Consider the following 27,912-nt stretch of genomic DNA (forward strand, 5'->3'; position numbering starts at 1 on the left):
GATGCTGACAACGAGGGCGGGGAGGGTGGGGTGCCCCTGTTTTTGCCCCGAGGGTCTTTGGTACTGTTTTGGGCTTGTTTTAGTCCTGGTAGCCTGAGCGTCGAGGGCCCACTGCCTCCGCCCGGCCCGCACCTGGCCCTTAAGGCCTTCCTACGGTGGCGACCGCAGGATTAGTAGGGGTTACTGGGTTGTTAGAGGGCAAGGTTTGGATGGGATCTGGATGGTGCTGTTTGGGTCCTGTTCTGGGGAGGGTGGGTGGGGGTTTGGTTCGTTCTTGGGTTGTTTGGCCTTGGTTGGGGAAAATGGCCGCCATCAGTGCTGGGATGTATGATGTCCTTTTTTTGTGGGGACCCGGTTGGGGAGACTGTGCGAGGACAATATGGGACAATGGCTGATGTTGCTACTTTGAAATGTGTTACTTGGAACGTGCGGGGGCTTCATACTATGTCCAGGCGCCACAAAGTCCACGCTTATTTAGTGCGTAGGGGAGTGCAAATGGCGCTGCTGCAGGAAACTCATCTGAACAAGGCGGAAGGGGCGGCGCTACAGCGTAGATGGAGGGGGCAGGTCTTCTACACATCGTACTCCGCGTATGCCAGGGGGGCGCTAATCTGGGTTAGAGCTGGGGTCCCCTTCCAGGTCACGAACACAGTGATAGATCCAGAGGGGCGTTACGTGGCCATTTCGGGCACTTTAGGAGGGAGGGACTTGAACGTTTGCTGTATGTACGCTCCTAATATAGACCAGACTGCCTTCCTTTCCAGGTTATCGGGCTCGTTGGCCCACTTCTTTTCCGGGCCCCTTTTGCTTGGAGGAGATTTCAACTCAGTAGTGGACGTAGACACTGACCGCTCACATCCACCCCTTCCCGATTCTCCGGTTCGTCGCTCGGCTAAGGGTCGTAAGGATTGGCAGACCCACTGGGGTCTGACGGATATCTGGAGGGCGCACCACCCCACATCTAGGGACTATTCATACTTCTCGAGCCTACATGAGTTGCATGTCAGACTGGATGGATTTCTTGGCTCGCCCGAACTGGTTTCGGCAGCGGTCCGATCTGAGTACCTATCCAGGACCATTTCAGACCATAACCCCCTCCTGCTGGGCCTTCGCTGGCTCCCCGGGGCGCCGGCGGTGCCCACCTGGAAGTTACGACCCGAGATTCTTGAGGACAGTGTTTTCAGGGCGGACCTGGGGGATAAGGTATCGGAATATTTTGCGTCCAACAGCGACACCGCGAGTACAAGAGCGTTAGAGTGGGACGCTTTTAAGGTAGTGGTGAGGGGTTACTGCATCTCTAAAAAGGTGGGCATGAGGCGAGTTATCCTAGCTGACTTAGACGCGGCGGACCGGAAGCTCCGCGAGCTGGAAGTTCGCCGCCCCGGGCGCCCGGAATTACAGGTACACACGGCGGGGGCGAGGGAGAAGGTGGCGGCGGAGGTCGAACGGCTTCGCTGTTTTGACTACAAGGCCTACACGGTCCGGTCCATCGCGGAGGGGGACAGATCGAGCGCGTTGTTGGCATGGCTGGCCAACCCTACGCGTCAGTCCTCATTGACGACAGGTATGCGTAAGGCGGACGGAACCGAGGTATACACTCAACCGGAGATTCTCAGCTGCTTCCGGCATTATTACGAAAGTTTATACCGCAGTCGCTCCGCCCGAGACCCTGACCGGCTCGATAATTATCTACGCCCACTGGAGCTCCAAACAGTGGAGCGCGAAGTGGCGAAAGCCCTGGGGTCCGACATAGAATTGGGGGAGATCCGCGGTGCCATTAAACGGATGGCGAGAAATAAGACCCCGGGCCTGGACGGCCTGCCCGTGGAGTTTTATGCAGCTTATGCTGACCTCCTAGCCCCTAGGTTATTGGTGGTCTACAGAGAGGCGAAGAGGCTGGGGCGGCTCCCGAGCTCGATGTGTGAGGCGTTGGTGGTTCCTCTCCTCAAACCAGGAAGGGACTCGTCAGACCCGGGGTCTTACCGTCCCTTATCGATGCTGACGGTGGACTATAAGATACTGAGCAGTATCTTGGCCTCGAGGCTGCTGGGACACATGAGTTCCCTGGTGCATGAGGACCAAGCAGGTTTTATCCCGAGGCGTAACACGACTATGAACATTCGCAGGTTGTTCCGTTTGCTAGGGGAACCGTTTGTGGATGCCCCGTCCCCGGTTGTCTTATCGGTGGACCTAGAGAAGGCTTTTGATAGCCTGGAGTGGGACTACCTTTGCACGGTGCTGCGGAGATTCGGCCTCGGTGAGGGCTTCATCAGATGGACCGCGGTTCTCTATGCCTCTGCATCGGCCAGGGTCCGGGCGGGACCACTGATTTCCTCGCAATATCCGGTAGAACGAGGCACGAGGCAGGGGTGTTCGTTGTCCCCACTTCTCTTTGCACTGGCGGTGGAACCACTCGCGCTGCATCTTCGATCGGGAGCCCACTATATGGGCCTGTGGACGCCTTCGGGCCCGCACTACGTTTCGCTATATGCAGACGATCTGTTGCTCTTCCTAGAGGACCCCCTCGACGCTTTACATGGAGCGGCGACGGCGCTCACGGAGTTTGGGGAGGTTTCGGGCCTCCGGGTGAATTGGTCCAAGACCTGTCTTTTCCCGGTTCGTAAGGGTGCCCCCGCCCCTACTCCAAGTAGGGAGATTAGATGGGAGCCCGACTGCTTTAAGTACCTGGGGGTATTCGTCTATCACGACCCATCCGACCTCCTGGATGGGAACATTGCCCGCAGCACTCGAGCACTTCGAGGCTGCATGGACTTCTGGGCCACGCTGCCGCTCTCGGTGGCGGGACGGATCGCTCTGCTTAAAATGGTGGCGCTTCCCAGGCTCTTATATTATTTCCGGACACTACCGATCTGGGTCCCACCGGCCACGTTTCGACTATTACGATCTATGGTGGTCGGATTCCTCTGGGGCTCGGGCCGCCGTCGGGTGGCCCTCAAGACCCTGATGAGGCCGAAGGATGAGGGGGGGCTTGCGGTGCCGGACTTCGAAAAGTATTATCTGGCGGCGCAGCTCCAGACCTTCACCCAGGCGATCGCCCGGGAATTCCGAGGCCCGGAAGACAGAAGGGGGACGGGCATGGCCAGGCATGTTCTCTCCTTCATAGCGCTGCGACAACGTTTGGCCCTGCGGGATTTGTCGTTGGAGGAGCGGACCGTCCGCCTTTGTTGGAATCGGGCTCACGCCCGAGGCCATCTGAGAACACCATATGCGCCCGAAATACCGTTGGGGATGCTGACGGCCCTCCCCCATGGAGGCGATTGGTCACGATTGGCAGCCTGGGAGGACGCTGGCTTACAGCTGGTTGGGGATCTGTATGAGGACGGGGCGCTCTTGCACTTCCAAGATCTTATCGACCGCTTCGAGATCCCCCGTGGTGACTTTCTGTTGCACTCGGCCATTGTTCGAGCGATCCAGGCGCACTGGAAGAGCGGGCAGGAGGAACCCGCCTTATCTCCGGTGTGCCAATACGTGATGATGTCTGCGGGCACGGTGAAGGCGGTCACTTGCCTTTACGGCAGATTGATCAACGAGGGGTTGGCTCCTCTCACTACTTTGAGAAATCGCTGGGAGGAGGACATTGGCAGGGAGATCCCGGAGACGACCTGGTCCCAGTTGGTGCGGCGAGCCTGGAGGGGCACACGCCACGCCCGTTTTCAGCTGGTCCACTATTACGTTCTCCATAGAGCATATCTGACCCCAGTGAAAATTAAGCGATATTTTGCCACGAATTCGGCGGATTGCCCTAGGTGCCCGGCTCAGGAGGCAGACCTCCTCCACATGTTATGGGCCTGCCCGGGATTATCATCCTACTGGGTGGAAGTGGGGAAGACCCTGGAGGAGGTGACGGGGAGATCCTTATCATTTGATGCGGCGGTGGGACTCCTACACTGGTTCCCTCATACCCCTAAGAATAAAATCTCCAGCAAATTTATCGACCTAGGGCTCCTTCTTGCTAAGCGAGAGGTGACCAGGAACTGGAAGGCACGAGTGGGTCCGACAGGAAGTCGATGGCACAGCGAGCTCTTGAAGTGGGCGGCGGGGGAGAGCACCCTGAGATACCAACTGGCTGGGAGGCAGCGTAATGAGAAGGCACAGGAGGCAGCGTTGGAGTGGGAAATGTTAGTGCAGGCCCTCAGGGATTATTGCGCCCCCAGCGACTCTGAAGGTGAAGAAGCGACTCGCCCCGAGTCCCATTAAAACATTTGCACTATTAGTCCTGTTGCTTTCCCCGTGGGTCCCATAGTAGATCCTGTTGCGGTTGCTCTCAGGCGCTGATGGCGGGGTTGGGTGGGATTTACTTTGGTTAGTAGTATTTTGAGGGTGGGGGTGTTTCTTTTGGGTTTATAGGCTTGTTTGGAAAAGCAGATGTCGGACAGTGGATCATCCGGACCAGCTCTGACATCCTTCTGAGCCCCCATTGAATTTCGCCGCCCGACCCCAGGGTTGTGGGCTGGAAGGCTATGTACGGAACTTACGGTGCGGGGACAGAGGGTTGTATTTCGCTGATATTGCTTGTGTTATTATGCTGGTCGATTTTGTAACGATTTACTAATTCCTGCAATAAAAATATATTTAAAAAAAAAAAAAAAAACATCCTGGTCATCTGCCTAAGATCACACTGTGCGTCAAGCTTGATTTTAAATGGATGTGGGTGAATAATGTGATTAGTTGATGTCTTTGAAAATATGGAAGTACATGTTTTTTAAAGATATGGTAGATTACATTTTACATCCTGGTCATGTGCCTAAGATCACACTGATGGGTGAATCAAGCTTCACTTACAGTGTGATCTTAGGGACATGCCCAGGATGTTACATGTAATGAGTAATTAATGTTATGTCTTGCTTATTTATAGCTGGCCTGTGTTTGGGCTGTAAAGACAGGGAAATAATATGACCAGAAACACATATACTGCTTGCAGAGACAGACATGGTAGATTACATGTAACATACTGGTCATGTGCCTAAGATCACACTGTGAGTCAAGCTTGATTTTAAATGGATGTGGGTGAATAATGTGCTTAGTTGTTGTCTTTAAAAATATGTAAGTACATGTTTTTTTAAAGATATGGTAGATTACATTTTACATGCTGGTCATGTGCCTAAGATCACACTGATGGGTGAATCTAGCTTCACTTACAGTGTGATCTTAGGCACATGCCCAGGATGTTACATGTAATGAGTAATTCATGTTATGTCTTGCTTAGATATAGGTGGACTGTTTTTGGCCTGTAGAGACTGTGAAATTGTATGAGTTAAAACACACATACTGCTTGTAGAGTCATACATGGTAGATTACATGTAACATCATGGTCATCAGCCTAAGATCACACTGTGCGTCAAGCTTGATTTTGAATGGATGTGGGTGAATAATGTGATTAGTTGATGTCTTTAAAAATATGGAAGTACTTGTTTTTTAAAGATATGGTAGATTACATTTTACATCCTGGTCATGTGCCTAAGATCACACTGATGGGTGAATCTAGCTTCACTTACAGTGTGATCTTAGGCACATGACCAGGATGTTACATGTAATGAGTAGTAAATGTTATGTCTTGCTTATATATAGGTGGACTGTTTTTGGCCTGTAGAGACAGGGAAATTGTATGAGTTAAAACACATATACTGCTTGCAGAGACAGACATGGTAGATTACATGTAACATGCTGGTCATCTGCCTAAGATCACACTGTGAGTCAAGCTTCACTCACAGTGTGTTCTTAGGGACATGATCACAATGTTACATATAATGTACCATGTCTGTCTCTGCAAACAGTATGTGTGTCTCTGCCTAAGATCACACTGATGGGCGAATCAAGCTACACTCACAGTGTGTTCTTAGGTGCATGATCAGAATGTTACATATAATGTACTATGTCTGTGTCTGCCAACAGTATGTGTGTCTCTGCCTAAGATCACACTGATGGGTGAATCAAGCTTCACTCACAGTGTGATCTTAGGCACATGAACAGAATGCTAGATATAATATACCATGTCTGTCTCTGCCAACAGTATGTGTGTCTCTGCCTAAGATCACACTGATGGGTGAATCACGCTTCACTCACAGTGTGTTCTTAGGCACATGATCAGAATGTTACATACAATGTACTATGTCTGTGTCTGCCAACAGTATGTGTGTCTCTGCCTAAGATCACACTGATGGGTGAATAAAGCTTCACTCACAGTGTGATCTTAGGCACATGATCAGAATGTTACATATAATGTACCATGTCTGTCTCTGCCAACAGTATGTGTATCTCTGCCTAAGATCACACTGATGGGTGAATCAAGCTTCACTCACAGTGTGATCTTAGGCACATGATCAGAATGTTACATATAATGTACCATGTCTGTCTCTGGCAACAGTATGAGTGTCTCTGCCTAAGATCACACTGATGGGTGAATCAAGCTTCACTCACAGTGTGATCTTAGGCACATGATCAGAATGTTACATATAATGTACCATGTCTGTCTCTGCAAATAGTATGTGTGTCTCTGCCTAAGATCACACTGATGGGTGAATCAAGCTTCACTCACAGTGTGATCTTAGGCACATTATCAGAATGTTATATATAATGAACCATGTCTGTCTCTGCAAACAGTATGTGTGTCTCTGCCTAAGATCACACTGATGGGTGAATCAAGCTTCACTCACAGTGTGATCTTAGGCACATGATCAGAATGTTACATATAATGTACTATGTCTGTGTCTGCCAACAGTATGTGTGTCTCTGCCTAAGATCACACTGATGGGTGAATAAAGCTTCACTCACAGTGTGATCTTAGGCACATGATCAGAATGTTACATATAATGTACCATGTCTGTCTCTGCCAACAGTATGTGTGTCTCTGCCTAAGATCACACTGATGGATGAATCAAGCTTCAGTCACAGTGTGATCTTAGGCACATGACCAGGATGTTACATGTAATGAGTAATTAATGTTATGTCTTTCTTATATATAGGTGGACTGTTTTTGGCCTGTAGAGACTGTGAAATGGTATGAGTTAAAACACACATACTGCTTGTAGAGACAGAAATGGTAGATTACATGTAACATCCTGGTCATCTGCCTAAGACCACACTGTGCGTCAAGCTTGATTTTAAATGGATGTGGGTGAATAATGTGATTAGTTGATATCTTTAAAAATATGGAAGTACATGTTTTTTAAAGATATGGTAGATTACATTTTACATCCTGGTCATGTGCCTAAGATCACACTGATGGGTGAATCTAGCTTCACTTACAGTCTGATCTTAGGCACATGCCCAGGATGTTACATGTAATGAGTAATTAATGTTACGTCTTGCTTATATATAGGTGGCCTGTGTTTGGCCTGTAGAGACAGGGAAATAACATGACCAGAGACACATATACTGCTTGCAGAGACAGACATGGTAGATTACATGTAACATGCCGGTCATGTGCCTAAGATCACACTGTGAGTCAAGCTTGATTTTAAATGGATGTGGGTGAATAATGTGATTAGTTGATGTCTTTATAAATATGGAAGCACATGTTTTTTAAAGATATGGTAGATTACATTTTACATCCTGGTCATGTGCCTAAGATCACACTGATGGGTGAATCTAGCTTCACTTACAGTGTGATCTTAGGCACATGCCCAGGATGTTACATGTAATGAGTAATTCATGTTATGTCTTGCTTAGATATAGGTGGACTGTTTTTGGCCTGTAGAGACTGTGAAATTGTATGAGTTAAAACACACATACTGCTTGTAGAGTCATACATGGTAGATTACATGTAACATCATGGTCATCTGCCTAAGATCACACTGTGCGTCAAGCTTGATTTTGAATGGATGTGGGTGAATAATGTGATTAGTTGATGTCTTTAAAAATATGGAAGTACATGTTTTTTAAAGATATGGTAGATTACATTTTACATCCTGGTCATGTGCCTAAGATCACACTGGTGGGTGAATCTAGCTTCACTTACAGTGTGATCTTAGGCACATGACCAGGATGTTACATGTAATGAGTAGTTAATGTGATGTCTTGCTTATATATAGGTGGACTGTGTTTGGCCTGTAGAGACAGGGAAGTTGTATGAGTTAAAACACATATACTGCTTGCAGAGACAGACATGGTAGATTACATGTAACATGCTGGTCATCTGCCTAAGATCACACTGTGAGTCAAGCTTCACTCACAGTGTGTTCTTAGGGACATGATCACAATGTTACATATAATGTACCATGTCTGTCTCTGCAAACAGTATGTGTGTCTCTGCCTAAGATCACACTGATGGGCGAATCAAGCTACACTCACAGTGTGTTCTTAGGTGCATGATCAGAATGTTACATATAATGTACTATGTCTGTGTCTGCCAACAGTATGTGTGTCTCTGCCTAAGATCACACTGATGGGTGAATCAAGCTTCACTCGCAGTGTGATCTTAGGCACATGTACAGAATGCTAGATATAATGTACCATGTCTGTCTCTGCCAACAGTATGTGTGTCTCTGCCTAAGATCACACTGATGGGTGAATCAAGCTTCACTCACAGTGTGTTCTTAGGCACATGATCAGAATGTTACATACAATGTACTATGTCTGTGTCTGCCAACAGTATGTGTATCTCTGCCTAAGATCACACTGATGGGTGAATCAAGCTTCACTCACAGTGTGATCTTAGGCACATGATCAGAATGTAACATATGATGTACTATGTCTGTGTCTGCCAACAGTATGTGTGTCTCTGCCTAAGATCACACTGATGGGTGAATCAAGCTTCACTCACAGTGTGATCTTAGGCACATGATCAGAATGTTACATATAATGTACCATGTCTGTCTCTGGCAACAGTATGAGTGTCTCTGCCTAAGATCACACTGATGGGTGAATCAAGCTTCACTCACAGTGTGATCTTAGGCACATGATCAGAATGTTACATATAATGTACCATGTCTGTCTCTGCCAACAGTATGTGTGTCTCTGCCTAAGATCACACTGATGGGTGAATCAAGCTTCACTCACAGTGTGATCTTAGGCACATGATCAGAATGTTACATATAATGAACCATGTCTGTCTCTGAAAATAGTATGTGTGTCTCTGCCTAAGATCACACTGATGGGTGAATCAAGCTTCACTCACAGTGTGATCTTAGGCACATGATCAGAATGTTAGATGTAATGTACCATGTCTGTCTCTGCCAACAGTATGTGTGTCTCAGCTCATATTTTTTCACTGTGTCTACAGACCAAAAACAGGCCACCTATATATAAGCAACACATAACATTAATTTCTCATTACATGTAACATCCTGCTAATCTGCCTAACATCACACTGTGAGTGAAGCTTAATTCACCCATCAGTGTGATCTTAGGCACATGTTCACAATATTACATGTAATCTACCATCTCTGTCTCTGCAAGCAGTATGTGTGTCTCTGCTCATATTATTTCACTGTATCTACAGGCCAAAAGCAGGCCACCTATATATAAGCAAGACATAACATTAATTAGTAAATCGTTTTTGACACAAAGCAAAGCACATGTAATGTAAATCAGCCTTTTGTTGTATACTACTGTTTATATTGTTTACTTATTGTAATTGCTATGTAATATGTTTGTAGTGGTCTATAATATGTTATTTTTTGTTTTCCACAGATTATAATCATCTATACAAACAAAGAAAAAAATGCCTTCGTAACAAAGACGTGAAAAAGTTTATAAAAGAAAATTAAGGCCTAAGGAAAAAGAAAATCAAGAACCAACCAAAATAAAATCTTTAGGAAAAAAAAAAATGCTCCTGGTAAGCAAACTAAAAATTTTCTCAGGAACTTATTGAAATGTCAAGAAAAAAAATGTTTTTTCGCAAACAAGAATGAAACACCTTTAATTAGAAGGAAGACAGGATGTCATTCTAAAAATTTTAGACCTGTACAAGGAGATGATATTTTCTATAACAAAAGAAGGAGAAATCAATTTATTGAAATTCGTAGATGAATGTTTTATAACAGAATAGTATCAAATGTATTAAAAAATGTAAAGAGGTATAAAAAACAGACCACTTTTTACAAGAAAAAAAAACATAGTTAAGATTGTGGATGAAGCATTTAAAGTGAAAAATAAATTGTTTAGTTTAGTAATGAATAGAATTTGTACACTTTATAAGGTAATCAATGTGTTCAAATCAAAATGTAAGTGGAGGAGAGTAATTAATCGGACTAATTTCTGTGATGTTTTTTCTGGGGAATGGAAGCATAGTTCAAGTTGTGAGCCAATTTTTTAATGAAGAAAGTTACTTTCAGGATAATGATTTGGTGCATGCAGTTGACACCAGTGGTCGAGCATATGAGTTGAAGGACGGTTGTCCGGTTGAAAAAGAAGAAATTGTGCCTTGAAATACAGAAGAGGTGTTAGCTGATGAAGTTTTAGGGAGATGTCCTAAGGCTCCAGTGTATACATGGAATTGTAGTAGTATTTGTAGTGTGCGACAGGATTCAATTGATTTGTTTCGCACTTTCTTACGGACATATACTAAGAAAAGTGTGAAACAAAAAATGAAAATGTTACAAGAGTTAGATCCTTGTAGAGTGAGAGAAAAAACAGGTATGTCAGAGTGTTTTTCACCATTTTAGGATGTTAGCAGTGCATCATAATAAAGTGAGGAAATTAGTCAGAAGGTTGTATTATGCATAAAGTCCAGCACTTAAACTAAAACAGTTAAACAGTGCTCTTTTGCATGGAACTGAATTAGATGTCAAAAACATTTGTGATGAAATTGAGTTTTGTTACTTTGGTGAAAAAGAGGTCAGTGCAGAACTTGATACAGTAATAGAAGGTACTGTAGAAGAGAATGTAGAGATTTTAAGTACAGAAAAATTTGAAAATGAAATTACAAAGTTTAAGTTCAATTCAAGGGAAAGGCCTATTTTTTCTTGTGTGTGTTGTCGACAAACTCATTAAAAGCATCAGACTAGATTAGTTGATTTATATGTAAAAAGCGAAAAGATAAATAATAATGAGTGGAAGGATTTTGCAACTTATTTGTCGGTTGAAAATTGTTTTGATTTGGGCTCTGATCAACGTATTTGTATATATTGCTATAATAAATTAAATGAAAACAGAATGCCTGCTAGAGCTGTTCAATCTGGAATTGGTAGACATTCCTTCTGAATTGATGGATTAAAATACCTATGAGTCTATTCTGATTCAATGTGTGCATCCTTTTCAGGCTATTGTTCGCATGGAGCCTAAGACAGGGAAATTGCCTCCTTCAGATTTACAGAGAGGATTAAAAGGAAGAGTTGTTTATTTGCCTCTAGATTTTAAGAAAATATTGATACAATTGGTGTCGAAAAAGTAGAAGAGGAACCTCTGGTTATTCTAGTTAATGGTGTTCCGACAAAAAGTAAGAAAATCTGGCAAGAATTAGTGGATGTTAGGAAAGTCAAAAAGGCAACGTTGTATTTGGTAAAAAATAATCAGTACTATACAAATGTGTATGTGGGAGAAGAGGAAACAACTGTACAAGACGACACTGATGTCTCTGCTGGGCAAATAGAAAAAGTTGATGTCTCTAGAAGTGAAGAAATTTATGAACATTATAGTGTTCAGCCATTGCATTCCAAAGAAGTAATGGGGAATGCTATTGACTTGTTTCAGATTAAAAAAGCCGGAGGAAGTCCCATTAGTGTATGGGAAGAAAGTTTGGAAGCTCGTTGTTTTCCACAGTTATTTCCAACAGGTGAAGGTGGACGATATGACGACCGACCTGTTCAAATTCCTGCATCTGAATACCGGACTTCAAGATTATATGCAGAAGATCCAAGGTTTCGTCAATGCATTTCATATTTGTTCCATCTACTGTTTGAGAGTGACTTGTCGGGACTTTCCTATGCAGTAAACCATATACTGAAAAGTGGAACACATCTACACCTTCGGCAAGGGATTTTATGGATAAAGTGAAACTGCAAGACAGTGTTTTGGAATCTCAGCTAATTAATCTCATGGCATGTCGGCGTGGTACTAACGAGTATTGGTACCGTCGTCATGGGGAATTGAAATGTATGCTAAGAAACTTAGGAACTCCTACATGGTTCCTCACTCTTAGCTGTGCTGAGTATGCTTGGGAAGACTTACTTGAATTTCTACAAGAGGCAAATAAAAACATTGAAAATATTGAATACAAGACACCTGGAGAACTGTGCTCTTTGGATCCAGGAACTCCTACATGGTTCCTCACTCTTAGCTGTGTTGAGTATGCTTGGGAAGACTTACTTGAATTTCTACGAGAGGCAAATAAAAACATTGAAAATATTGAATACAAGACACCTGGAGAACTGTGCTCTTTGGATCCAGTTAATGTATGCAGGTATTTCAATCATAGGTTTGAAGCTATGATGTCTTTTATTACAAACAAAAAAAATCCTCCGCTTGGAGAGGTGTTGGATTTCTTTTGGAGAAAGGAGTATCAAGCAAGAGGTGCTCCTCATATACATATGCTGCTATGGATTAAAGATGCACCAACATTTGGAACAGATTCAGATGAGAAAGTGATGAGTTTCATTGAGCAGTATTCTACATGTGCTGTTCCGAAAAGTACAGAACAAAACAATTTAAGACATCAAGTTTTACGCATTCAAAGCCATCGTTGTGGGAAATACTGTCGTCGAAAATACAAATCCAAGGACAAGTTCTACATGAAATGTCATTTTGCATTTCCACGTCCAGTAACATCGAAAGGAAGAGTCAACAATTTTATGTCCTCTCTGTGACATACTGTGACAAGAAAATCACCCAAAAATACATACAACCTAAGAAGAAATGAGGAATCCAAATTCATAAATGACTACAACCCAGTCATTTTGTCCATGTGGAATGCTAACATGGATATTCAATATGTGGCTGACAACTCTATTGCTGTGGCTCGATATGTGACGTTTTACATCACAAAATCAGAAAAGACGGAACCAAAGGAAATGTGGGAGGAAATTTCACATGAAAAGAGTCTAAGCAAGAAACTAAACAGTTACAGTCTGAAGATGTTGTTGCATCGAGAAATTGGAGCATATGAATGTTCTGATCGGTTGTCATCAGCAAGTCTATATGCCAAATCTAGAACCATCATTTGGGTGAGTCTAGGTCTTGCTGCAACACGAAACCGAGTTTTGAAATCTGTACAAGAAATAGAGTATTTGGCGGAGAAAGAACAGACAGTACAGATATTTTGAAGACAAACATGTTGGATACATACTATCCAAATAGAAGTACTCACCTTGAGAATGTTTGTCTCTATGAAGTTCTGCAAACCTATATTTTTAAAAAGAACGTCACAGAAGACATCAATAAAGGTGTATATGCTGTAATTGGTTGTGAAGGCTGTCTAGTGAAACAAAGAAAAGGCCATTTGATTAATCATCGAAAATTGAGTTGTGATTCTCCAGACAAAAGGGAATTTTATTACTTAGCTCTTTTGCAACTCTTTAAGCCTTGGCGTACAGAAGAGGAACTACTTGGAGATTTTCTTACTTATGAAGATTCGTTCAATGCAACCAAGGATACGATAGAATGTCCGTTTTTTTCAAATTATCTGCAAATGTTGAACGAGGAAATACAGCAAGAAGCTACAATTGCAGCAGAGATTGCTAGAGACAGTTCTCAAGATAGTCAGAGTTCTGCTTCATTGAGTCAGGATCCACTAGGAGGACCAATTATACAAAATGAAGCTGCTACTGCCATGGATGAAGTTGAAAGAGCTATGGAACAAGCTCAGGAGGATGGAGTTGACTTAGAAGATTTGGAAAAAGAACTAAACGTTGAGCAGAGACAAATATATGATGAAGTCACAGAACACATTGAGCATGGTTTATCTCATGTGAAAAAAGAGTGCTCATGTACATCATTCGTACCTGTCCGACTATATGTGAGTGGAGAAGCAGGAACTGGGAAAAGTTTCCTGATTAAAGTGATTGCAACATATTTGCAGAAAACAACGGAGTCATCGCTCTCTTGTGTTGTTACTGCTCCAACTGGGTTGGCAGCACACAACATTAAAGGGATTAATTTACATCGCTTATTGATGCTGCCAGTGGAGCATGATAACAAATTACAATACCACAAGCTATCTGGAGAAGCTTGTTGTGAAGTTTCAAGAGTCCTAAAGAAAATGAAACTTCTTATCATTGATGAAGTAAGCATGGTATCAAATGTAATGCTTGCTTTTGTGCATTTAAGAATGCAAGAAATTCTTAAAACAGACTATGATGTGTTATTTGGAGGCAAACACATCATTGTTTTTGGAGATCTACTGCAACTAACTCCAGTGAAAGGACAGCCAGTGTTTAAAATGCTTACGCATGAAGATACCAGGAAGTGCTTAGGAAGCATTGGAAATGTTTACATATGGTTAAATTTCAAATATGCAGAACTGCTTCAAAATATGCGACAGGCAAAGGATGAAGATTATAGAAATATTCTACAAGATGTAAGAATTGGAAAACTAACTGAGCATGGCAAAGAAGCTTTACATGGACGATTAATTTCAAATTTGTTTCCAAATGAAAATATTCTCCCAGAGAATATTTTTAAGAAAATTCCTGAAAACAAATCTGTCATATGCTTGATGCCAACTCTGCAAGAATGTTCAATCTTCAATAACAAAATGTTAAAGTTGGAAAATCAAGAGATTGTGAAACTGGAAGCTATTCATAAAATTGAACATGAAGGAGCAACTATTATTTTGTCAGAAAAGTTGAAATCAAAATTGGATTCTTTAGAGAAGACAATATCTAAAACTGCTGGTATGGAAAAGACTTTGTATGCATCTTTAAATTGTCGTATAATTTTACGACGTAATTTACATGTGGAAAGAGGTTTAGTAAATGGAGCAATGGGTCATGTTGTGGATTTTGTGAATTACCAAAATAGAGATGGAATTGAATTTATAAAAATTAAATTTGATGGTATTGAAGAAGTACAACAAATCAGTTGTTGTTCTGCCCGATTTTTGCTAGTGAAAGATTTATATGTCCGTAGAAAACAGTTTCCCGTTTCTTTGGCATATGCAGTGACTATTCATAAATCTCAAGGTTTAAGTGTTGATAGTGCTTTGGTGAATATTGGAAATTCTGTGTTCAAGGAGGGTATGGCATATGTTGCTTTATCTTGAGTCAGAACTTTATCAGGATTGTACTTGATTGATTTTGATGAGACAAAGATTAATGCAGATCTAAATTGTGTAAAAGAATATAATAGGTTAAGAAGAGAGTATGCTCCAAATTTACCTCAATATCCTCTATTTGAAAAGCGTGTGGGAGGCCGAAAAAGATGAAATGAGAAAAATTGTAGTGAAGTTATAGCAAAAAGAAAAAAGCTAGATGAACCAGTAATGTAAAGTAAGAAATGGATTCAGATGTTGTTGGATTTCAGTTTGAAAACAGTTCTGGTGTCAACTGCTATGCTAATGTAGTGGTTATCGTTTTTTTTTTTTCTCCAAACTGTACAAGAATAGATTGCGTGATCAAACATTTTGTTGTTTATTAAATTCTGTGTTTGACAAATGTAGCAGTGATAGAACAAAAATACAAAGTGTTTCTGAAATTCGAAATGTTTTAGACATATGTTCTGGTCAAAAACAATTTTCACAGAATATTCAGCAAGATTGTCAGGAATTTCTAATGTATATGCTGGTTGTTTTACAAGATGAAGGTGTAGATGTAGAACATTTTTTTGGCCTTTCTTATAAATGGCAGCATGACTGCGACAATTGCTCCTTTTCAAGTAGTACTACAATAAACACTGAAAGATATATATATTTGACTTTACCAGACTGCAAATCAGTGTTATTTAATAATCTAGTTAGACAAGCAAATCAAAGCATGGTCTGTACTCAATGTAAATATGCATTGCTATCAACATTATTCATACAAAGATATGGACAGTATGTAATTTGAATGTTCCAACGATGTAGACCTGATGGAACTAAATTGACAGCTTTAATAAAACAAATTGTGGCTTCTCAATTATCAATTTCAGGAAGAACCTTTACAACTGCACCAATTATTTACCATGATGGTCCTTCAACAACATCAGGACATTACACAGCTTATTTAAAGTGTCATAAAGGATGGAATCACTGTAATGATACTCAATTGACTTTCAAACAATGTTTGCCTTCTGACTTACAAAATTCTTACCTGGTGTTCTTACAACCGAAATTTTAGGGAAGGGTAATTGGCCTATGACGATTGCAGCAGTTAATATAACTTAGTTTGCTGTTCAAAATTACTTTCTGAATGAGAGTGATGAAGATAATAAAAAACATGTCGTTCTCATAGAGATAGTATATGTATATCATATAGTGTGTGCTGTGAGTATTATACAATATATTTATAAAAAAGTAAGCTAGAGGTGGAAAAAAACCTCTTGGTTCATAATGTAAAAGATGTTGGAGCTTTTCTTTCAGAAAGTCGGGTAAATGAGAAATTAAGAATACTCTGGACTAATTTCCAAAGAAAAGGACTTTCCATATACTATTTGGCCTCGTGGAAAAGTGGATGGATCAAAAGTGAGTTTAGATATGTTTTTTCAAAATTTTACATTATTTAAGAAAAGATTTTAGTATTCAATATTTTTATTGAGCAAGAAACACAGTACAGGTATCAACAATCAAGAGGTCAAATCAACCGTATCTTCCGGAGCTGGGGCTCGATCTCAGCATAGGGGTCGGGAGTATGCAGTATGTCGCAATACGAGATTATACACAGCAAGCCGCCTACAACCCATGACGGGCCGGCCGCGTTTCAAACAGTGCGACGGTATTCAGGGGAATTCCAAGTCCGCTTGCTGGTTCGACCCAACCCTCGCCCATGCAGAATATGGCACACCTCCACAGCTCGGTCTTGCATTTCGTCAACACCCTCCGAAACTTTCACCCCCCCCCCCTTGACCTGAATCAACTTACCCCTCCCCAACACCCTCTCCCCAACTGATCCAACCCCCTACCCCCAACCCCCTCCGCACCCCCTCCCCCCCTCTCCCCCCTGGTCCACAGTCTCGAGTCAGTTAATCACACCTCAACACTTCCCCGGTGTAGGGATAGGTACGTTGTTCCCTTCTTTGGGAGCTAGCTCTGTCAATCTCAACAGGCGGAGATACCTCGGACAGGTGACCTCTACGAACTCCGAGGACAGGAGAGCTAAAAACGGCTGCCACAGTTCCGCATACTTTTCCCCCTCCCCCGCTTTATATAGGGAGAGCCGTTCCATACCCAGGACCATCCACAGACGATGGAGCCAGCCCTGATGTGTTGGAATATGGGTCGTGCGCCAATGTGTTGTGATATTTTGTATCGCTGACCCTAGAGCTATGGCTATCAGGCGACCCCTTCGTGAGCGCAGTGGGTAGGTCAGCGCATTTGGGAGCCCCAGGAGGACGTAGGAGGGAAAGCGTGGGATTTCGGTGTCAAAGTGCTTGTCCACGTCGTCCAGAACACGGCCCCAGTACTCCTGCAGGAGACTACATTCCCATAGTGTGTGTGTGTGAGAGTGCCTAGTTGCCCGCAACCCCGCCAGCACAGGGGATCCCTGCTACTGTCCATTTCGTATAATCTTTCAGGTGTATAGTACCAGTAGGTCACCACCTTCGTCAGTGAGCCCCATATGATACGCCGAGTGCCGAGCTCTATAATATATATCCTCCCACTCCTTGCGCGCTAAGGGCCTCCCCAACTCCCTCTCCCAGCGGGCCCTACTCGCGCTGTAAGTGTAGTCGTGTTTGTGTGTGAGCATCTTATACAGGTCCGAGATTAGCTGCTTGTCTGATTTGCGAGTGATCAACCAATATTCAAAATCTGTGAGGCGCCGATCCGCATCCGCTCTGACCGTCTTGCTGAGGGCCCAGTGTCTGACTTGGAAATAACGGAGCCTCTCGGTCTCCGGGAGGCCGAAGTCCTGGCGCAGTTGCGGAAAGGAGATTATCCCCTCAGAACCATACACGTGGCAAAGGGATCGACAACCAGCCGACTTCCATCGTACGAAGGCTTTCTCGTCTAGTCCCGGCTGGAAGTCGGGGTTGTCAAGGAGCGGGGTGAGAGGCGAGATGGAAGTGGTAAGACCGAGCTCCAGACCAACCCGGTCCCAGATCTCAAGGGGGACCCGGGTGATATCGGAAGCGTACAGGTTACGGGGCCTGTGTAGCCTGCGCATGAACGGGATCTCTTGCAGGGTGCGTCCCGCCACCGCCTGGTCCTGGAATAACCAGTGCTTCCCGGACTCCCATTGAACCCACTCCGCCAGAAAGCGTAGCTGCGCCGCCTGGAAGTAGGCAGTGAGATTCGGAATCCCAATCCCTCCCCGTTCCGGCGCGAGCATCGTGATCTGGGCTTTCATACGGGGCTTCCTCCCGTTCCAAACAAATCGTGAAAGTTCCGACTGCATCACTTTGAGCCAACCTTTCGTAGAGGCGAGAGGTATAGTGCGAAAGATGTAGAGGATCTGAGGCAGGATCGTCATCTTGATCGCCGCCACCCTGCCCAACCAAGACAGCGGGTAGTGCTTCCATTGTCCCAGTTCCCGTCTCACTTTCCGCCGAAGGAGATCGTAGTTAACGTCCACCGTGGTTTGGAGGGAGGCCGCCAATCTGATACCCAGGTACGGGACCGCCTCCGTAGCCCACTGAAGTGGGAAGCGAGACTGCAATGAGGCGCGCGTATCCGCGGCCAGGGATAGGTCAAGGGCCACCGATTTCGTCAGGTTGACTTTGAAGCCCGACATGCAACCGAACCTGTCAAGGTCAGCCATGCAAGCGGGAAGAGAATTCCGGGGATCCGCGAGCGAAAGCAAGACATTGTCCGCGTAGAGACTGATGACGTGGACATCAGCTCCAAATTTGATGCCTCTGACGTCCTGGTTAGATCGAATGAGCTGAGCTAGCGGTTCCATGTAGAGGGCAAACAGGAGAGGGGACAGGGGGCACCCCTGCCTGGTGCTCCTTTCAATCTGGAAACGTGGAGATGACAAGCCATTAACTCTAACCGAGGCCGAAGGGGATTTATAGCAATTCAGAACCCTGGTCCGAAACTTGGGTCCCATACCTGCCTTCTGCAGGACCTTCTCCAGATAGGGCCAATGAACCCTGTCGAAGGCCTTCTCTGCATCGATGGCCAGCATCATGTATTCGCCCTGTGTGCGGGCCGCCTTCTCGATAAGATGGAGGGCCCGTTTGGTGTTGTCAGAGGGCTGGCGCTCCGGGATGAAGCCCGACTGGTCTGGATGAATGAGACCTCCCATGCAGGGGCCCAATCTGGAGGCGAGGATCCCTGTGTAGAGCTTAAGGTCAACATTCAAGAGGGAGATGGGCCTGTATGCCCCACAGTCGGTGGGGTCCTTGCCCGGCTTGGGTATGACCGCAATGGAGGCCTCTAGCAGTTCCCGGGATATCGCCCCATCTTCCGCAAACGAAGTAAAAAGTCTGGCCAGGAGCGGAGCAAGTTGAACACAAAAGGTTTTGTAGAAGGACGTCGGGAAGCCGTCCGGCCCCGGCGCCTTCCCAAGTTTGAGCCGAGAGATCGCTGAGATGACCTCTTCCGGACGTATGCCTCTCTCCAGAACCTCCACTTGTTCCCGAGACAGGGCAGGCAATGGAATGCTGTCGAGAAAGGCAGATTCCGCCTCAGGGTCAGGTGGGTCAGCGCCGTATAGAGTGGCATAGAAGGAGCTAAAGGCCCCTGCTATCGCCCTATCCTCGGTGACACTGGTGCCGTCCCGTTGTTTCAGTTCCTTCACCTCCCGTTTCTGGGCAACCGTACGGAGTTTATGCGCCAGGAGACGCCCGCACCTGTCCCCTCCAGTGTAGTAGGCATGTTTCAGCCGCAACGCTGCGTATTCCGCCCTGTCCATGTCTAGTGCCGCCAACTGTTGACGGGCAGCTCGCAGCTGGCGCCAAATTCTGGGGGCCCCCGTCCGTCTGTGAATGTGCTCTAACTCCCTGGTTTTGTGGGTGAGCTCGTCCCTCTTGGCCTGGCGTTCCGCGTTTTCGGCGGCGGAAATCAATATAAATTCACCCCTCAGTACGGCCTTAAGCGCAGCCCACTGAGTGGCCAGTGCGGTGTCCCCATTGCTGTTGTGGGTCAGGTAGTCTTTTATGTTTCTTTGTATTCTGGTAACCGCATCCTGCTTAAAGAGCAGAGAGTCCCGAAGCCGCCATACTCTACCCGAGCGCTGTGCCCGCGGCCCCGTCAGGGTGAACATGACCGGGGCGTGATCGGAAAGGGATGCCGTGCCGATTTCAGCATTGGTGACCAGTGTACGCGCCGCTGTGGAGACAAGCAAGTAATCTAGGCGCGCATATGTTTTACGCGCTGCTGAGAAGTGCGTGTATTCCATGACACCCGGATGAAGCTCGCGCCAAGCATCCACCAGCCCCAGGTCTTTCAGGCGGGCCAAACCAGATGTAGACAGCGCTCCAACTTGACTAACGCGCTGGCAAGAGCGGTCGAGCAAATTATCTAGAACTAAATTCAAGTCCCCCCCTAACAGGAAGTGTAGCAGTCGCCTCTGTAAGTGCGGAGTGTAGGAACTACTCCTGCCCCTCATTCGGCCCATATATTGAGCCAATCGTGTAGTGTAAGTCTCCCAATGTGAACCTGTAAACCAATAACCGCCCCTTAATCTCCGCTATCTTACCCACTATCTTGCCCTTAAAAGTGCGCGCTATCAGAATAGCCACCCCGGCCTTCTTCTCGGTGCAGGAGGAGAAGAACTGCTGCGGGAACTTGGGAGAATGGAGGCGGTGACAATCTTTAGCCAAAAGATGCGTTTCTTGCAGGAGGCAGATGTCCGCCTTGGAATGTTCTAGAAACAGGAGCACTGCTTTGCGCTTCACTGGGCTATTCAGGCCTCTCACATTCAGAGTGAGAACAACAAAGTCACCCAACGCCATCAAACAGGATAAAGAAGGACAAATAGCTATGAGGGCATTGCCCAGCGCATTGACAGGCAGACTCATCCAACCCCCGGGATCGCTGCCCCCCCCCCCCTAATAGCTGACTCAATACCCCGCCCGTCGACCATGGACCGTGAACCCCTCCCTCCCTCCCCACTTCCCCAACTCCCAGGAACTCCCCCCCCGCCCAACTCACCATTCCCCTCCCCCCCAACTGCAAACTTGCAATGTATACCCCAAAAAATGTCATTGTCTCTCATCCAAGGACGAAAAGAAGAATAGGAGGTAAAGTAAGGTAGTCCTACTGTGTAGATCGGGAGTCTTCCTCCCGCCAACGGCCCCATGACCAGAGCAGACGGTCAAATCAAACAGCGTCGTGGAGCGTTCATCCTGGGGGACCAGTGCCGCCGTCTGCAGCCACCGCATCTACTGCCGCTCGTTGTCCCGCCTCGATTTCCGTCGCCTGCGGCTTCCTGACCCGCCTCCGTCGCCGTTGTTGGGTCCATTGTGGCCTCTTCCCCTCCGTTGCATGCTTCGGCTCCGGGCCCTCCGCCTCTTCCTTTAGTATCTCAATGCCAAGCAGAGAACAGGCTTCAGAGACTGAACGGAGCTGGTACTGCTTATTCTCCATCTTGAAGACGAGGCGGAAGGGATGGCCCCAGCTGTACTGGATGCCCTTTTGGTGCAGGAAGGAGGTGACCGGTTTGAAGAGCCGGCGCTTGTGAAGCGTAAGTGCCGCCAAATCCTGATACAATTGCAGCGAGGTGCCCTGAAACACAATTGGATGATTCTGGCACGCCTTTTGCAGTATGTCCTCCTTGGTCCGGTAGTCTTGAACGCACACCAGGATGTCGGGAGGAGGGGCAGTAGCCGCGCGGGGCGGACCCGTCCTGTGGGCCCTGTCTAGCTGTAGGGGTGAGTCCAACGGTTTCCCCAATACATGGTTGAAGAGCTCCCTGGCATATCGAAACACGTCCCGAGTGGCATCAGATGTGGCCACATTGCGAATGCGGATATTATGTCGCCTGGAGCGATTTTCCAAGTCTTCCAGGTGAAGTTGCAAGTCTACCTGTTGATCGTGTAAGCGGATGATCTCCTGTTGTTGGGTAGAGAGTTCCGTCTCCCTCTCGTCGCCCTTGGCCTCCAGGTCCGCCACTCGTTCTCCTATGCCGTCCATGTCGCGCCGGACCGCGCGATCTCACTAGTGAACTCAGACTTGAAGGTCTGGATATCGTCACGCAGGGAGGCAAAAAGGGATTCCAAGAAGGCATTCGTTATTGGCTCTGTGCCCTCCCCCGCAGCCCGGTCCGCTCTCTTCATTGCAGGGTCCACGGCGTCCTTCTGTAAGGGGGATTGCGTCTTGGCGAACATTTCCTTTACTGTCTTGCCTCGGGGAGGCCTGCCCGTGGACATCCCTCTGTCTCGGCGGTCCGAACGCCCCCGTTCCCACAACCAACCTGTGGACCACCAGTCGTGTGCCGCAATGCGCTTGCCAACGTGTGAGGTGTCCCCACCAGACCCCCTTCTCGGTGGGTGCCTTCCCTGGTACCCAGGCAAATATGGCGTTGTGTCGTCTCAAACCCTGACACTGCAGCCGCCGTGCGTTCGTTGCAGTTTCGGGGCTCCGGGAATCAGGGTATCCAGGAATCGATGAATGCCCGTGGGGCCGGGGCCGAATGCTACCGCCCACTAGACGTCCGTGGGCCACTGTATCTAGGGTTGGTGTGCCATCGAAAGGGGCCTCAGGCTTCCAAGGCGGGGGACCACGTGGCGCGGTCAAAGTCCACAACATTGCGCCGCTCGAGATCAGACCCCCGGGGCCAGGGTGGGGGCCCGCAGTCCCAAACTGGTGTCCTTGGTATGTCTCAGTGGGCCTCCCTTAGCTGCCCTCCCTCGAGCGCCGCCACTCCCCCGAGGAGGGAGGGTGCCCCAGCTATGGCCAGCAGGTGTGTTCTATCGTGGGGAGTCAAGGGCCCCCTCCTCGCCGGGCTCTCCGTGTGGGAGCAGTCAGCAACAGTGGGGCAAGCACGCAGGGCGCCGCAGGCCTCGGGCCGATATGCCCGCCGGTAGGGTCCCCTTCACCACTGCTCACCAGAGAGCAGAGCGCCGCCCACCACGCTCCCGGGGCTGCTCTCACCTCCCGTCCCGTGGTTTCCAGGCCCCTCAGCGGCTTTGCTCCGTTGGGTTGTGTCCCTGGCTGCCGCCGGCCGCACTCTCAGGCCGGAGGGGGGAAGGGCTCCTCTCTGTCGCAGACCTCCGCAGACCTCCGTGTCCTCCGGCTGCAGCGCCGACGACCGCCGCTGTTCTCCGCCCTCGGCGGGGCCCCTGTTGGTGCTGTCCGGCCGGTGGCCGGCTTCCTCCGCTGTCAGGCCCGCCGGGCCCCCCGCCGTAGTCGCGGTACTCAGGCCTCAAAGCAGTTCCGTTCCGTTGGGCTGCCTCCTCGGCGGCCGCTGGCTACGTTCCCAGGCCGGAGGAGGGGTGGGCACCTCTCGGCCGCAGACCTCCGCGGCTCCCGATTGCAGCGCCGCAATTACCCCCAGAGGGGTCTGCTCTGGTGCGAAGATGGCTCCGGCAGCCCTGGACACCGACTGCGGTCGGGAAAGGCGCCAGAACCGGTGCGAAATGCAGGCCGTTGGCAGGAGCTACGGAGAGACACGTCCTCTCACTCCGCCATCTTGGCCACGCCCCCTTAAGAAAAGATTTTATGGGTTTTTTAAACACAATCATTTTGATTGTGGTTTTTTTTGCTCGCTGTTATATGATGAGTACTATTGAAGTCACTGTTTTAAGTGAAATTCAATATATTCTGAGAACAGCAAAAATAAACCATGTAACATGTTGTTGAAATTATTTTGTATTTTCTATTATTAAATATATATTATTTTCCCATTCTCTTATGCTCACTTACCTATTTCCACCTTCTATCACTCCTCTTAACTCACCCTCACTGGCCTTTTTCCACTCTCCCTCACCTCCCTTCCCTTATTCCACTTTCCTTACTTATTCTCATTAACCACTCCTTCACTGCCCTTTCCCTCTCTCCCATACACTACTTTCCAGCTGTCAGTCACTCTACTTCACTCCCCTTTCCCTTGTTTCCCTTCTTTGTTCCCTCAATAATTCCCCTTCTCTCACTCACCTTATTACACTTCACTCACTCCTTCTCTCACTTCCTCTTTCCTCTCACATCCTCACTCCCTTTCCCTCACTCCCTGTCTCTTATCTTCAGTCTCTCGATCCTCTCACTCTCTCACTCCTCTTCCGTCATGCTAACTCCCTAAAACTCACCCACACTCCCTTACTTACCTTTGTTTGCTCTTTTACTCAGTTCCTTTCTGCCACTCTTTCCTAAACTACCTCTATGTTCTCACTCCTTCACTTCCTTTGTCTCAAGCTCACTTGCTTTTATCCTCTCTCTATCTTCCCTTTTTCCTCAACCTCACTGCCCTTCACTCACCCTCCCTCACCCTTGTTCCCTTACTCCGGTTGAATAAGTTATCCTCATTCATCATCCTTAACTCCCCTTCCTCTTTCTCTCCTTGCGCACTCACCTTTTCCCAGTCCCTTTGCTTTACTTCTCTTCCCTTTCTTTCCTTCCTTTGCTCTCTCAGTCATTCTCCTTCCCTTATTCACCTTACTGCTCTTTACTCACTCTTTCTCTCACTCCCTCTGTTCTCTCATATTCTCACTTGTCTTCCCTCACTCCCTCTCTGTTACCTTCACTCCCATTGTCTCCTCACTGTCTTACGACCCTACATTCAGCCTCACTCACCTTCCATGCCTCATTGTCATTAATCCACCGTCATTCACTCCTGCTTCTCTGTCACTCACTCCCCTTTCTTTACTCTCCTTTCTTCCTTTAGTTTTCCTAATGCACATTCCTTTAGTATCTTACTCACCTTCACTTAATTTCTCTCTCCTGCTCTTCTTTTCTGTCACTGAATGTATTCATGTCATTATCCTTTTAGTAAATTGCTCTCCCTCTATTTCTTTTTAACTCTCTCTGACCTTCACCATTCCTTTGTTTTCCTTTCTGCGTCCTTCACTCCTACTTCATCTCTTACTAACCTTTTATGACTTTTAATCTCCTACTTTGTCTCTTGTATTGTGAAATATATATTATTAATATTATAACTTATTTTTTTTCTCTTTCACAGATATTAAATTTACTGAAAATATGTAATTAGGTTTACATTACTTATAAGGTAAGTTTGATGTACAAAATTTACTTTCTCAACACTCTTTTCCTTAACCTCACTACTCTCATGCTCCCACACCTCTGTTCCCTTATTGCGGTTGCCTCACGTATTCTGAATGCCCACGTTTACTCCCCTTTTCCTCACTCCTTTCTCACACTCACCTTCTTTCAGACCTTCTCCTTTACATTCTTTCCTCTCTCTTCCCTTCTTTCGCTCCTTCACTCTTTTCCCTTCCCTTACTCTTCTTACTCCACTTCAATAACTCCTTCTGTTTCTTCCTCTGTCCTCTTTGTTCTACAGGCCCCTTCCCTCAATCTCTCTCTGTAAGCTTCATTCTCTCCGTCCCCTTAGTCTCTCACTCCTCTTTTATCACGCTCACTGCCTATAACTCAGCCATACTCCTACACTCACCTTCTTTCAGACCTTGTCCTTTAATTCCCTTCCTGTCTCTTCCCTTCTTTCGCTCTTTCACACTTTTCCCTTCCCTTACTCTCCTAACTCCATTTCACTAACTCCTTCTCTTACTCCCTCTGTGCTCTTACTTCTACACTCCCCTTCTCCTCATTTTCTCTCTGTTAGCCTCATTCTCTCCGTCCCCTTGTTCTGTCACGCCTCTTCTATCACGCTCACTCCCTATAACTCAGCAACACTCCAACACTCACCTTCTTACAGACCTTCTCGTTTACTTTCCTTCCTTTCCCTTCCCTTCTTTTGCTCCATCACTCTTTTCCCTTCCCTTACTTTCCTTACTCCACTTCACTAACTCCTTCTCTTACTCCATCTGTCCTCTTAGTTCTACACTCCCCTTCCTTCATTCTTTCTCTGTTAGCCTCATTGTCTACATCCCCTTAGTCTCTCACTCCTCTTCTGTCACACTCACTCCCAATAACTCAGCCATACTCCCACACTCACCTTCTTTCAGACCGTATCCTTTACTTTCCTTCCTCTCTCTTCGCTTACTTCATTCCTTTACTCTTTTCCCTTCCCTTACTCTCGTTACTCCACTTCACTAACTCCTTCTCTTACTCCCTCTGTCCTCTTACTTCTACACTCCCCTTCCCTCATTCTCTGTCTGTTACCCTTATTCTCTCCGTCACTTTAGTCTCTCACTCCTCTTCTATCACGCTCACTCCCTATAACACAGCAATACTCCCACATTCACCTTCTTACAGACCTTCTCCTTTACTTTCCTTCCTCTCTCTTCCCTTGTTTCGCTCTTTTACTCTTTTCCCTTTCCTTACTCTCCTTACTCCACTTTACTAACTCCTTCTCTTACTCCCTCTGTCCTTTTAGTTCTACACTCCTCTTCCCTCATTGTCTCTCTGTTAGCCTCATTCTCTCCATTCCCTTAGTCTCTCTCACCTCTTCTGTCACACTCACTCCCTATAACTCAGGTACAATCCAACACTCACCTTCTTTCAGACCTTCTCCTTTACTTTCCTTCCTCTCTCTTCCCATCCTTTGCTCCTTCACACTTTTCCCTTCACTTACTCCCTTTACTCCACTTCACTAACTCATTGTCTTACTCCCTCTGTCCTGTTAGTTCTACACTTTCCTTCCCTCATTCTCTCTCTGTTAGCCTCATTCTCTCCGTCCCTTTAGTCTCTCACTCCTCTTCTGTCACGCTCACTCCCTATAACACAGCCATACTCCCACACTCATCTTCTTTCAAACCTTCTCCTTTATTTTCCTTGTCTCTTCCCTTCTTTTGCTCCTTCACTCTTTTCCCTTCCCTTACTCTGCTTACTCCACTTCATTAACTCCTTCTCTTACTCCCTCTGTCCTCTTACTTCTACATTCCCCTTCCCTCATTCTCTCTCTATTAGCCTCATGCTCTCCATCCCCTTAATCTCTCACTCCTCTTCTATCACGCTCACTCCGTTTAACTCAGCCATACTCCCACACTCACCTTCTTTCTAACCTTCTTCTTTACTTTCCTTCCTCTCTCTTCCCTTACTTCATTCCTTTACTCTTTTCATTTACACTACTCTCCTTAGTCCACTTCACTAACCCCTTCTTTAACTACCTCTGTCCTCTTACTTCTATACTCCTCTTCCCTCATTCCCTCTCTGTTAGCCTCATTCTCTCCATTCCCTTAGTCTCTCACTCCTCTTCTATCACGCTCACTCCTTATAACTCAGCCATACTCCCACACTCACCTTCTTTCAAACCTTCTCCTTTACTTTTCTAGTACTTTCTTCCCTGTCATGAATGATGTAATATGTGACATCATCAGCAGTGGATTGCGGGCGCGCGAGTTATAGTGAGTCCAACTAACTATAACGTGGGAATTTCAATGGTTTTGTATGAGTAAAATGTCCAGCTAACTATAACTGGTATGAAACCTATGGTTTTTTCAGTGAATTTCAAAGGTTTTTTAAATGCTAATTCCTAACTATAACGAGTGTTAAACCTATGATTTTTCAGTGAATTTATATATATATATATATATATATATATAACAGCGCTTATATAATAATTATTAAAATATTTAATTAAGTTTTAATAAAACATCTTTCTGGAGCAAGATCTAGCTTTCTGCCACATTTGTTTTAATTCCACTTTTGCTGTTCCTAAGGTCAATTGAATGGGCACAATACATTTTGCGAACCCATTTTTCCTCAGTGTCGCTTGATGGATCATTACAAAATGTTCGAAAAAGCAGTTGAGGTAGATAAGACTATTTTTTGGAAGGTTTCATGAAGATTTGTCAAATTGCACCATAGTTATAAGCAAACCAAAAATAAATTTCTATGGAATTGCAGATCTTATTAACCAACCC

General features: G+C 46.1%; 1 protein-coding gene across 1 annotated transcript in view; it reads right to left on the reverse strand.

Moving 5' to 3' along the window:
- LOC144827279 (lipoxygenase homology domain-containing protein 1-like) overlaps positions 1-27,912 on the reverse strand; it is a 453,506-nt gene that overhangs the window by 415,410 nt on the left and 10,184 nt on the right. The window lies entirely within an intron of this gene.

This window comes from Lissotriton helveticus, chromosome 4_1 (genome assembly GCF_964261635.1).
Source record: "Lissotriton helveticus chromosome 4_1, aLisHel1.1, whole genome shotgun sequence".
NCBI classification, from domain to species: domain Eukaryota; kingdom Metazoa; phylum Chordata; class Amphibia; order Caudata; family Salamandridae; genus Lissotriton; species Lissotriton helveticus.